The sequence below is a fragment of the Drosophila subpulchrella genome, chromosome 3R, assembly GCF_014743375.2.
Source record: "Drosophila subpulchrella strain 33 F10 #4 breed RU33 chromosome 3R, RU_Dsub_v1.1 Primary Assembly, whole genome shotgun sequence".
In the NCBI taxonomy this organism is placed as follows: domain Eukaryota; kingdom Metazoa; phylum Arthropoda; class Insecta; order Diptera; family Drosophilidae; genus Drosophila; species Drosophila subpulchrella.
The window spans coordinates 15,751,941-15,765,818 of NC_050609.1; the positions used below are offsets into that span (position 1 = coordinate 15,751,941).

At 38.9% G+C, this 13,878-nt stretch overlaps 1 protein-coding gene across 1 annotated transcript in view; it reads left to right on the plus strand.

Annotated features, from left to right (window-relative positions):
• The first annotated feature begins 7,707 nt into the window (after nucleotides 1–7,707).
• The window catches only part of LOC119562872 (trophoblast glycoprotein), a 48,963-nt gene continuing 42,792 nt past the window's right edge, over nucleotides 7,708–13,878 (plus strand). Inside the window, exon 1 of the mRNA XM_037875986.1 lies at nucleotides 7,708–8,328. The gene's annotated coding sequence lies outside the window, so the exon portion shown is untranslated. The remainder of the gene's footprint in view (nucleotides 8,329–13,878) is intronic.

Consider the following 13,878-nt stretch of genomic DNA (forward strand, 5'->3'; position numbering starts at 1 on the left):
AAATAAGTTGAAAAAGCGAGTTTTATGGGTGAATTGGGTAATGAAATTTATGTAGGTATTAATAGTATAAATTTGAATAGTTGGAATATTAAACGAAGGAAGACCGAAATCGTGACCTGGGAATAAAGTTTACTTCTTGACGAAGGTTGCTAAAAAAGGAAAGGAGGAGGGTTGGTAGTTAAAGAGTTGTCAAGGAAATCGCGGCCATATTTATGGGGCATTAAAGGGGGTCAATGTCACCCCCATTCCAAAACCCACCCAACGAAAAGGGTTGAAATAAATAAATATTGTTTTCCGTCTTTGCGGCAGCACACGCGACATGCATAATAATAATATTGGGAATATGAGAAGGGTTCGGTGGATCCCCAATTCATATAAAGATAATATATAAGAACATGGAAAACAAAAAATAATAAAAAAGAACAAGGACCCCCCACCTTGTTCCCCTCTTCAGTTAATGCAATAATATAAGAGCAACGCGCAATGAGCATAAATAAAAATATATAAAAGGACTGGGGGCGGGAAAACAAAGCTCAAAGCAGCATGACGCCATTTGGAAAGTGACGCCTTCCGCTTTTATTGCCAACTGAAAGACGAGGAACAGTGGGATACCGGAAGTTGGGAACGAGCTTTTTTTTTGGGGGAGGAAGGGTTTCTTAGGATTGGATTGCCGACTCTATCAGCATGCCATGGGGAACTCCATTGAGTAAATGGAAGCCTGTCTTCTCCTCAGCGGGAAATGAAAAGGCTGAGATGGATGAGCCAGGATTTCCATGTCCATTAATATTGTGCCTGAATAGTTTATGCTGTTTTGATGCAATGTTTACATTTGTTAAACGGTTAAACGGGTATTGATTGTAATGCTAAATTGATTTGATATTTCTCATCTAAATGAGCATCCGGAATGATAAAGCAATCTTTTTACATGCATAAACATAAAACATCATTATGGTATTTGTCAGCAGACATTTAAGAAATCTAAATAAAATATATGTCTTCTATAAAATAACATTTATAATATATTTATATAAATGAAAGAATATAAAAATCTTAAAAATAGCTAAAAAAGATTTTCAGGCATATCACAATTCATTTAAATTTACCAACTTAAGCAATTTTCCTGGACTTAATCAAAAGGATTTGTAATAAAAGTGCATCCTCACCACAAAATACAGATTAGGTTACAAATCCGAATACTTTTCCAGACCAAAAGGCAAGTGGGCAAAATAACCACAGAGATCCAGGACGACTCCAGCTTTGGACGAACTCTGTTGGAGTATCCTGAGCGAATCGTAAGCGGAAGTCCTTACAGCTTTTGCATATCCTAAAGTGCCACTAAGTGGTGCTATCATTCTTTCATGTGTGTGTGTGGAATGTGATGGTTATCACACCGTACAACAACATTTCTATTCACATGGAGATAGGGATACGAGTACACTTGGATTTGGGGATACAAATGCTCACGGATGGAGCCGGCACTCTGTGCATCCAGCGAATATCCCATTTGTGTGTTTGTGAGTTTCAAGTATTTGTTGATTCCAGTTCACCTTCCCCGACCCAATCCCCATTCACATTCGGAATCCTCGATTCGCTGCGGTTTTTGTATCGCTGACCATGGCAGAATTTCACTCTCTGCTACATTTTTTTGCCTCCACTCAAAGGGCCCTTCATCTAGGTCCACCCCTCTGAGCAACCCAACCCAACTGGCGCTACCAAAAAGTGTCCAAAACATAAATGACATTTATATTGGTTATAGTATTAGAAGGCTCCGCTTGAACGTGCCAACATTTCGGGTCATAAAAATAAATACAAAAGCAACAGCAAACAGTGCTCAAACAGGAACAAACAATTTATACCACTGGCCAAAGAAAGAGAGGTCAAGCCATGAAATATGAGAAATCGCACGCATACAGGAGTGTGTTCTTTTTTTTTTTGGTACATAAAGTCCGTTTCATAATCGGATGACAGTTGAGAGGATGCAATAGCCCAAGAAAAATAGATTGAGGAATATTTTTATTTATTTAGCGTCTGCTTGAGTCATCAAATAAGTTTGTTGTCAGTTTATATGACGGATATTATATTTCAAACTTTCGTGGATGAATATCGAGTGATATTTAAATAATCTTTAACGTGGAATTTAGTTATAAGCCTTTAAAGTCTGTAAAACCTTTTTTAAACATTATATATTATTAATAGGAAATCTTTTAGAATCTATCTTACTATAAAAGGTTTAAGCTCGCAATACTGTAGTTTTCTTTTACTTAAAATTCAGTTATAGTCTGTGATAACTAGTTTAATATTTTAAATAGTACATTTTAAGAGATTACAATTCTCACAAGTTGTTATAAATCTTTTGTTATTATTTAGAAATCTTTTAGAATCTTATAGCTAATTTCAGGTGCTGATAGTCATGAAACGTGGAGTACTTTACAGCGAACGAACAACATCTCTGTGTCTATATTTAGAATTGGAAACTTTTGGCCAAGTAAAGGGGAAACAGGGGCGATAACAATTTTCTGGTCACGTGGTCAACGGCGTGAGCTGAAACAGGGCTTAAAGAGTCAGAGTCCGAAATTGCGTATACGCCGGGTGCGTCAGAACGCAAATGTCAAAATCGGCCAGGCCGAGGGGGGTTGAACTAGCCGAAAGGGGTGTGCCACGAGATGGGGCATTGTGCCCCTTGTGTGAGTGGGCGTGGGAGTGGGCGTGTAAGGGGGTGAGTTGATTTTGGCCCCTTCGAGTGGCTTAGGCTATGTGCGTGCCTTTGGCATATTTGTGTGCCAGCCACACACATCCGAGGAGGCAGAAGTGATAGCCAGAACCAGGAGGTTCCCTCAAAGGTATAGTGAGCGATAGCGAGGAGCAAGTTCAATGGCTTCGCTCATAAATCCATCGCCGTAGCCAATGCAAATAAACAAGTCTGGAAAATGAGAAAGTCGGGTGTTGAGTCTTCCCGAAGCAGGCAATATTCGCCAACCAGCGGATGGATGGCCGAGCACCAAAACAACATCCAATCCGCACACCCACGTGGCAAAACGCAGGATAGGATGCAAGCTACGTGCTGATTAAAACCTTTTTCCATATGTTGCACTAACTTCGGGAAAAGCAACCAGATGATTGAAAAACCTAGCCAGCAAAAAAACAAAAAAGAGCAGGGGCTTCTGTAAATCCCTGTTGTGCAAACATGCATTCAGCCAACCAATTGGTGTGAATTCAATACTCGAAAACACACATTTTCAATATTTGAACAGAATGAAAGCAATACGGTTTGAAACAAGCCTTTTAATTACGCAAAATATTAATTAGTGCAGCCAAACAAGCTCTGGCCTCGGGTTTCCAGAGATTAAATGAAATTTGATACATTTATTTTATGAATACATACTCGAAAAGGTTTTTAGGAAGATTTAAACAAGGAGAATTGAGATTGTTTGAGGAAATATATTTCTTATCGGGCGATTTACTACCTTTATATTAATTTAAGAGTCTTAATTTTCCTATCTTTTTTTTAATAAATTGTCTTAAAATGGGAACAAATGTATTTAAAGTGTAGTTTCAGAGTCAAAGAGCTATAGTTTCCCAAGCCCTACCAACTATAGGTGACAAAATTTTCAGTTTTCCGTTTTTCACTTCCAATTTATCCTTCTTTTTTGCTCTGCTCGTCAGATGTTCTTCCTCAAGCTCACTTTTTTTTTGCCAGACGTTGGCCAAAGGGTTTTGTTCCTTGGCTCAGTCATGCACGATGAGGGACCCAAAACATAAATACAAAATCATTTTTGTTTTTCCCCTTGTTGTTTTTCGGTTTGTTTTGGAAGGTTTTATGCCTCCCAGCTGCTCTTGTTGTTGTTTATCCTGTGGGCCTAAATCATATTAATGAATTTTCTTTCGGTCATGTTTTGGACCTCGGTCAAGTTTGGCAAGGGTTGCGAATGGAAGTTCGGGCGACATTAATTACGCAAAATTAAATTTAATATCCTCGCATTAGCCGTGAATCAAGAAATGTACGAAAATGAAACGCCTCACCGGGTTTTACTTACTTTTGGAGGAGTTTTTCCTGGGGAAGGGTCACCACTTTGTGGGGTCACCACTTGAGCGGCTTAGTTTAATTTATGTTTTAAAAAAAAGTGGGAGAACAAGAAATAATAATTGCCTGCAATGCGAAATCCGCTTTTGGTCATTAGCGGGGAAACCCTTTTTGTTTTTTTTTTTTTGGTTGGGCAAAAGGGGGTGAAGTTTGGCCAGGGGGTGAATGCGTGAATGTGGGGTTGAGGGTTAGAGGTCAGCTCCCAACGGAATTTATTTGCCTCGCGCATTGCGGACCTCATTAGCAATAGTTTTGTTTGGCTTTGTCTGGTTTTCGGGCCGGAATGTTTATTTTGGATTCCCCCATTTTCGGCCAATCCAGACATAAATCATGGCCCGGACTGCACTGACAGTTGCGGCGCCATCGATGATGATGATGCCATTTTGTGGGGATTGCGGGGATTGGGCCTTATCAGTTGGCCGGCACTATAATAATTCCAGACCTGGCTCCGAACTGCGGCCCAACTAATTAGCCCACAAATGTGCGACAACAGAGGGTCCAAAAGGAGGCACTGGGTCCAGGCAGGGTCCATAAATAATGACGGCTAATTTAAATGGATTGCTAAGGGCAACAAACGCGAATCAAGTCATTTCATATGCAGATAGCTGGAAAACGTTGACCAGAGTTTGGCTTTTTGGTTTGTTTTTGGGGGTGTTATGATTTTAGGTTTGTGCTTTGGGTTCCTAATAAAATTTCCTAACTTGTACTTAAAATTTCTTTAAATTGTTACCATTTTGTCAGCCCTTTTTGACCTCACTCTTATATCACTAAACCTTACCTAAGTAATTGCATTTCGAACTCCTGCTGTATCATATTTTAGCCCCAGTTTATTATACCTATTTTCCCTTGTCAATTTGCTCAGTTACCCAGTTGCTATGCCTACCATTTCAATTTTGCATGAATCTCTACCTCCTGCATCTTACCTATTTATCAGGTGTCCTTGGTAATACTAACCCATTTATTTAGCAAGGCAAAAAATAGTAAAATATAAAGTACAGGAAGTTATTTCCACAAACTCACTCATCTTCTGCCCCACCTGTTTTCCTTCTTTGGCTTTGACTGTCATTGTGGGTGGCGAGTAGAAGGGGTGGCAAAGGCAGCAGGAGAAGAGGGGGTGGCAAAGGCAGGAGGAAGGGAAGGGGTTGGGCTGACTGGTTAAACGAGGAGGCCAATCAAGCTGCATGAGTGCATTCTACTGGAGCTCAGCTGCATCTTCCACACACACGGAAAAACACGCACACAAACAAAGCGGCAGGAACACGTGTGTGGCATCATCATTAACGGTACTGAAAGGATAGCCGTTTGAAAGCAGAGAATCGGGGGTCTCAGACTTTCTCCCTTCTCACCTTGCCCCTTTCACCTTCCTGTTGTCTTTGCTGATTGCCTGCTAAAGGCAGCTACCGAGCGAGAAAGGAAAGAAAAGCGGACTTAGTTAAGTCCCAGTTAAGTCAGATATCCGATCGGGGAAGGATTCCACAGTATATCAAGTTGCTAACTGGTAGTAATGCAGGCGGACATCAATTATATTGGGTAATGATATAGAAATAAACTAAGGAAATATTTTTGAAACTTATCTGACTGCCAAAAGAGTCAACAGATATCGATAATAACAATAGGATTACTATAGTTATAAAAATAACTAGTATTAAAAAATGTACATTTTGAACTAAAATGGGTATTATTTAATCAGAATAAAAATCTCATATTCCTATTAAACATTTTTTTTAATGGTATAACCTTTGCGTTTAGGGAGTTTCTGCGGGTTTCCAAAAAAAGAATAATTTAATTAAGTCAAATGGTTCCATAAACCAGGTCTCAATGACCTCTGATCTCCAATTCTGATATAATTCTTTCTCAGTAGAACTCTTGGATATTGAACTCTTATTCTCAAGAGGTCTTTGTAATACAGTTTTATTTAAAGAAGTTCTTCTGTATTTATTATGGTCCATGGAGCAGTGTAATATGGGAATTTTATTTGAATTCGATTTCGATGCAAAGCGATTCCCAAGTGCGGTAATTGCATATTTCGTATTAAATCGGTTTATCCCAGTTTGAAATGCTAATTTATTTGTAAGTATTCATGCGTGTGTTTGTGCTGAAGAACAAAACTCCCATTTGTGAGTGTTAAGCCGAGCATGAATAATTCAAATCAAAATTAATTTGTTATTAGTTTGCAGCAAACACAAGCAACAGGCATGAAGGCGAAAGGATGTGGGGCAAAAAACTTGGAAAACCAATAAGTATGGTCGGGCATAAAGCCAACCTCATTAGCAACTATGTTTGTATGTATTCGAGCGAGGGAGATGGTGGGAAAGAGCGAAAGAGAGGGAGCCAGCATGGCTCCAATAGCGCCTTGAAAATTAACATAAAACACTAAAAATATCTACAGCAGCGACCGACGACAAAGTAAAAAAGCGAAAATCAGTAAAAGAAAAACTAAGAAAAATGAAATTCAAATAAACCTTAAAATTGACTTAGCAACGACGACAGCGACAACAAAAAACAAAACCAACATCGGTGACAGAAGCAGCCTCAGCAACAGCAAAAAAATAAAAAAAAAAATAAATAAAAAAGCTCCATGACAAGACATCAACAAACAATCAAGCCATGAAGAAAAATGAAAATGAAATGTAAAACGTTTGAACGTTTGCCTTATAAGAAAAAAGGGAAAGCTCTCCTTATTTAAAGCAGTAGTTATTTTTTTGCGAAATCAAATAAGTTCGATCGCAGTCGTTTTTAAACCCTTGTTAGCGTTTTTTATCATTTTTATTTATATTCGTACTTTGCATTATGGGTCTGTCGTCTGAGAAGTTGGGGTTCCCTACCTACAATGCAACACATCGAACTCAAACAGGTTGGTAGACCAAAAGCCAAAACGAGGGGTGATTAAGGGATAACTAGATGTTGTGTTATTAATATAATCAATTCTACAACATCCAAAGATATTATTTTTAGACGTTAGATTATAAATAATATCATTTTTAAACCATCCAATAATAAAAATATTTCTAAAAATCATAATTTTAGCTTTAACGTAATTACGGAAGCTTTAGAAATTATTTAACATTAGTATAACACGACATCTAATGATTACAAGCTTTAAATATTGAGTGTTTTTATTTTTTTAGACTTTTTTCACTAAATTTACCCAAAGCTATTTTATAGGTATGCTGTTAAATAAATTCTGAACAAAACTAGTTATTATATTTAAAATGGAATTTTATTCAATTTAAAAAGTCAATTTGTCAATAAAATGTAAGCGATCACTACTTTAAGTACCTATATATGTTTAAGATACTTTACAAACTGAAATATGAATTAAAAATATTTGTATTTCTATAAAATGAAGTGAGAGCACCATGAATAGATATACTAACTAACCACATATACCCTTAAAATGTTATATAATTTACCATTTAATTACAAGCTATTGTAATATCAGTTATTTGAAGTTCAGGGCGGTTTTGCCACCCCACCACCCTTCGAACATGTTCGAACCTGTTTGGAGCCGGCTGCCATTTGGGGGGCCGCTCTGCCCGGCGCCTCTGCCGTCCCTCTGCCGCGTCGCCGCTGGCATTGGCGCTCGGCGTCGCTGCTCGGCTTCAGTCCTCAGTTTGTTTATAAACTTTGTGCTGTGCGGATGTGTCTGTCGCTCCTTGGTCGTCTGTGCGCATCGTTGCGAGCCACGAACTTCGAATCCGTAAGATAGCCGCCTGGCTATCGACCCCCCCTGGCTATCGAACCCCCTCTAACGCCTACTCTTCGGGGAAAATCTTAAAGAAAAGCGCGCGCGCGACAAGTGAAGCGCACAGGTTATTCTATCTGCGCTCGCATGGGTTAAAACGGTGAAACGGTGAAACAGTGTGTTTATTTGTGTGATTTCTTTTGTTTGCTGGCCAATTGTGGGGCTTAATTGAATGCTTGTCTCATATGGGCCAACAGAACCCACGGGCCAAAGGCAGCAAAAACAACAAATACATCGGCAAAAGCAAAAGCCTACTCGAGTGTTTCGCAACGCCATAAAAAAAGCATACATACATATATATTTATATATATTGGAAATAAAAAAAAAGCGGAGAAATACCAAAGCCCAATACATATACACGCACATATCGACGAGTAGAGAAGCTAAGCCAGAAAATACTATATATATATGTTTATATAGCATACATATATAGCGTATAAAAACCAGTTTTGGACCGCCGCAGCAGAAGCAAAAGCAGCGCAGTCGCAGCGTTTTGGACGAGGTGAGCACTTGCATTGGTGTGCGTGTGTATCTGTGTGCGTTTTACCGCCCACATGTCGCGGCTTTCTCTGCCCGCGTCGCCGTCAGCGTCGCCAAACTGGCTTTTGTGTCGTATGTGAAAAGATACTTTAATTCGATCGGAGTATCCATCCATCCTCTGCCCCGAAAATGGATAAAGAGCAAAAAGAGCCCCAACAACTTGTTGAGGCATTCTTCATTTCGCCAACCAGAACCGGAGACAACTTCAATTTGATTCTAGATGCCCAGCGAATGTGAATCATTTCAGAGAAACAACAAAATGCCAGTAAACTAAACTAATTTGCACAGTTTTGCTTTTGCCAAACTTTGTCTCTCTCTATGTTAACAAAAAAGCGATAAAAACAAGTTTGTTTTGCGAGTCGAACTGTTTATACGCTTGCAGTTCTTAAAGATCTTATTCGGAAGAACCTTAAAAGACAACCTAGGGATAGGAAAACTTAACATTATATGTATTATAGTAAAAAAGTTTGGGGGAATTTTTTCAAAAGTTGAAGATAAGTTGGTACCACTGATTATTTTCAATTCCATAAAAGTTCCCAGTATTATATTAATGTTTTTGCTCTATCCAAATTTAAAATTTCAACTTCCGAGTACTTTATCGTGTTTATCCTGTTATATTTCCCTCTAACCAAAAGATAGTACTCCCAATTAGGGTATAAAAAACTAATTTTGACAAGATGAAACAACAACAAGAACTGATAGCAAAGGCAGAACGACAACAAAAGTAACAACGGCAGAGCACAAAAAGTTCCGAAAAAGTTTTTAATTGTCAACTTTAAGCCGAAGCCAACTTTGGTGGAGTAAAGAAAGAAGAGTTGTTTTCCATAGCCTTTTCCATGGGCGGTACTCACTAATTGAAATTTAGTTTACTCGCCTTTGTCCCGAATCCGTCTTTCTTTTACTATCTTTTCCCCTTCTCAGACTTCTTTTTAGGAAGAGGATTTGATAGTTGTTTGGCATTTGGTCACTGAATTATTTATTCGGCCAATCAATACCTAATCAATAAGGGAAATTCAAGGGAATAATGTTGCTCTAGAGTTTTTGTAGTCTTGTAAAAAACTTAAGGTGACTTTAGTTCGCTATAATTATTAAAATGATCAAATAATTAAAAAATGTATCTTTTAGATACAACTATATGTGCATGTTAAGTCTAACAGATACAATAAGAAAACTGCTTTCTAGTAGAATTATTATATTTATTACCAAATAATAATGTCAGAAGTTAGAAACAAATCCAGTAACAATCATTCTTCCTCATCTCTGTAAGGATATTAGGTGATTCGACTTGATCGGATAAATTCTCAACCCTTTTACTCACTTACTTAATAATGTTTCAATCCCAGTATCCTGATCTACCCCAATATTCCCCCGTCGCTCGCGCCTTTTTAATTTGTTTGGCCTGCTTTCGCCGAGTCCTTATGTACTCGTATCTCACAGTTTGCCTCAATTACTGGCTCCTGTCCCATCTCCTTGTGCTCCTTTCTCCATGGACCTGCATACCATGCATCCACTTTTATATGGAACTTTTGTTTTCGTGCCATTTTTCATATACTTTCGCTAGCTACGCACAAATTAAAAGTTTATGCTGTCGGAGAAAGGGAGAAAGGGGTAAAAATATGGAGACTGCATGGACTGGAACTGGGACTAAAACTGCCAACTATCCATGCTAGCCAGACTTAATGCGCAACAATATTTTTTCTATCGCACAGCAGCAGGCTAAAACTTTGTCCATGGCCCCCCAAAAATATTCCTCCCTATATCAGGGTATATCCTATATAAAAACCCCCCTTCCATCCGTATATCCTCTGCCAACACTTTCACCCGGCAAATATTTGGAATACATTTGCTGAAGTTGCCAGGAGACAGACTTTTGGCATAATTTGTATGCAAAAATCTCAAATAATATACATGGGACGACACCCACTGGCCTGTACGTACGTATCTGTATCTACGCATCTGAGGGATGTCCCTGCTGGTGACAGTTTATAATTTCAATCAGTGTCACACTTGTGACAACTTGTTATGTTTTATTGCCATGGCCGGGAAGGAAGGAAGTCCATAACCCTGGCCCCCTTTAAGCAAATTGAATGGAAATTCATTTCATGATCTCCTTTTTAGCCCGCAACCACCCACTTTAAGTCGCAAAGCCAACGAAAGAAAAACAAAGAATATTTTCTTTAATTATTTTGCATGCCGGACACATGTCGAGCCAAGCAAATGTTCACAAAAATTGCAAACAAGTGCATATATTTATGTAGGGATAACTTTCGACTTGCTACTTTTGCCAAGATACCAAAGAGGTTGGGCAGGAGTTGAACTTTCTGTGGTTGAAACAGAGATACCTACCAAAAATAGTTGCTTTTGCTTAGAGATATTTGCCTAGCTTGTGGCATGGTCACGGGCTGTAATTGCAGTTCTGGCCAATTGTGGACAGAACTCTGGTCAGGTAGGTAACCTGATGGCCCCGAAGTCGAAACCAGAAATATCTGAGAACTTTAATTAAATTGCCAAAAATATTCGCCCCTTTGGACAAAGAAGTTTGTAAGCCAAAATAAATTAAAAGAAGTTTTCAGAACAAATTAAGCCCAATACATAAAAAAAATTGTTTATCTTTGTAACCGCATTTCTTTTACATCCTGAATACGTTAAAATTTATTTATTTACTACCCAACACAGTAAACAACTTATTTATTTGTTATCTTGTGACGCCCAAGAATTGATATAATTAAAAGTGATTTGTTGCAATCACTGTGAAGTGGAAAACGCTTGTACCATTTTCCAAGTTTCCTGTCAATCAAAGTCAGTCAAAGGATAAGCGTGCTGCAACTTGATCACAGACTGAAAACTGCAATCTGCAAAATGCAACGAAGGCAGCTAAAAGTTTAGAAGTTGGGGGGCAGTTACGCAGCTGCTATTGTTATGTTCCTTTGAAGACAATTTCAACTAAATTGCAAATGCGGCAAATGTGGAGCACTTGAGGGGGTTGAATCAGCCAGACAGCCAGTCAGCAAAAGATACAGATACGTGGCTGATTTCAGGGGAAAACTATGTGCAACGAAAATATACAGTAACCAAAGTCTTGTCGATGAGTCAGAAAATGAGGTTCACTGCAGGCCGAATAAATATTGCATAAAAGCGAATTAAGCCTGGGTTGGACATTTAATTCAATCGACGGCGGAAACCTTAAAGAATCTCGGGATCGGCGAATATTTGCATAAAATCACAATTAAAGCGATTGCCGGCTGGCTTTAATTGTTTTGTATCTCTCAGATGCATTGTGTAAGCCACGCCGCATACATTATATCTTTATCTGCGCCCCGTCTGGCTGGCTGCATTTATCTCCCCCCCCCCCCCAGACTGCAAAAAAAAACAGGCAAAATAAAAACGTGGAGGCGTCGATGCGAATTTATGACTCACGGGTTGATTTTTCTCTCCATTTTCCTGGCCACAGCAGCGTGTGTTGCTGATGTATCTGTATCTTGCAACTGCAACGGCAGCACCGTAATTGTCGCTTACGTGTTAAAGAGGGCAGGTCGAAAAGTTTCAGTGGGTAGAGAACTTTTTCATCTTCAATTTGCATAATTTTTTTCCATCTTTGACTTTGGCACGCCGAAATGTCTCTCTATGCGTTTTTGTCTGAGCCCCAGTTGCCTTTGAGGCATGCCACAAGTCTGGGTGCCCCCCTCTCACCCACCACCCCTGTCTTCAGCCACTCACAGGTGTGTGCGTGAGCTCGTGCATGTGTGGGTGAAACGTGCCACAAGCTGCCAGCTTCAGGAAATTTTCTTTTCTCATTTCGGCTCGTTCGGCTTTCTCCATCGTGTATTTATACCTGAATTTTACAGGGTAGCAGAGGATTTGTGGGTTGATAGGAATTTTAAATTTGGAAATCAATGCTAGTACAATAATAAAATTCTAAGTAAAGTTTTCCAAATTTTAGTTAAAAAATGGTATTGCTGTCTTAACTATCGAAAATAATTTTTATTATTCTGATTTCTATGCAATTTTGATATCTCCTTTTGATTTCTCCTTAAATTAAAATGCTGGAAAATTTTGTACTTTACAGATGTGATATATGTATTGATCTGAATTTACCTGCAATATAGATTCCAAAACTATTTTTTGGTAAAACTTTTGTAAAATTTCAAAGTTATTCGGAAATAGCTTACAAGAATTATTAAATAGGGTATTTATTTTAATATATGACCTTATCTCCAATTTTATTCGTGTTTAATGAGTATCTCACCTGCTGTTACCCCCGTTCCCGACGTAAAATTTGTTTTATTTTTCTTTCGGCTGCCTGTCTGCGGCTTATTGTGTGAATTACTGCCGGGCCATTCTCCATCCGTCGGGGTCTGGAAAAAATGAGAAGTAGGGTTTCTCTGAGGTGGTCTGGAATGGTCTAAGCTGCTCGGATTACAGCTATCAGCTGCTGCCGCCACCCACCCATTTACCCCTCCCCCCTATGTGGGCGTGGTCGACATCTTGACTTTCGGGAGGTTCAGAAGGGGGCGACGGTCCCTGAAGGACGCGGGGTAAGGTCAATAATGCCCTATTTGGCATTAAAGCCCAAGCCAATGGCCTGTCAAATTTAAATATAATTAGGCATAAGTTGTTGCAATTTGTAAAGCAATTTACTGCGGCCACGTTTGAGTGAAAATCTCGGGGGAAGAGGTCCATTGGGTGATGAATTAATTAGGGAAAGTGTTCATAAGCAACGGCTTACAACAGAGATTTTATTAAGTTCAAGATTTGCAAATGCTAGCCATTTAACTAAGATGAAATAATAAGGATATGTAGAATTAATTAGGAAAAATTCAGGTAAACTTCACTTTAATTTAACTTAAGATTGTTGTCACAAGACTGTTACCCTTAGCTTTCTAACAAGCTTGTCGTGTGTCTTGTTTTAAATTGATTTTGCCTCCTAGAACATGTCCAATGTCCACCTATTCATTATTCATTTAAGTTCCACATGAACATGGCTGCACTACCTCGGATATTTTTAGTTTTCTCCTCCCAGTTCCGAGCAGCCTTCAAACTATTTTTGTTAGCTGAACTTTTGGCCCCGCTCCAGAAGGATGCCCTGTAAATATTTCCCTCGAATGTTGGCTGCCTTTAATTGCAATTCGATTTCAGTTTTAAATGCATACAACAACGGGCAGCAAAGTAAAAAGTTACAGAGAGTATTATTGATGGAGAGGAATTACGACAGGTTGGAAAAGCATTTTATATGTTGTGATGAAAACCAATCTGGATGGATGTTTTAAAATAGTTTCATTTTTTCAACATTTTATGGGAAATTTCATAGGTTTTGTGAGGTGAGGTGAGAATAGCAGGTGAATAATGGGCGAAAGTGGGAGTAAGAATGTACAGGCTGCCCGTATATCAACACAAATTGTGGCAATTGATTGCGAGTGGCAAATACAAAGCCCCGTTCCTTGAATGCATTCGCCTTTAGCTGCCATCCCACCAGGTAATGAAACTCCACCTCTATAGACACTCCCATATTTCC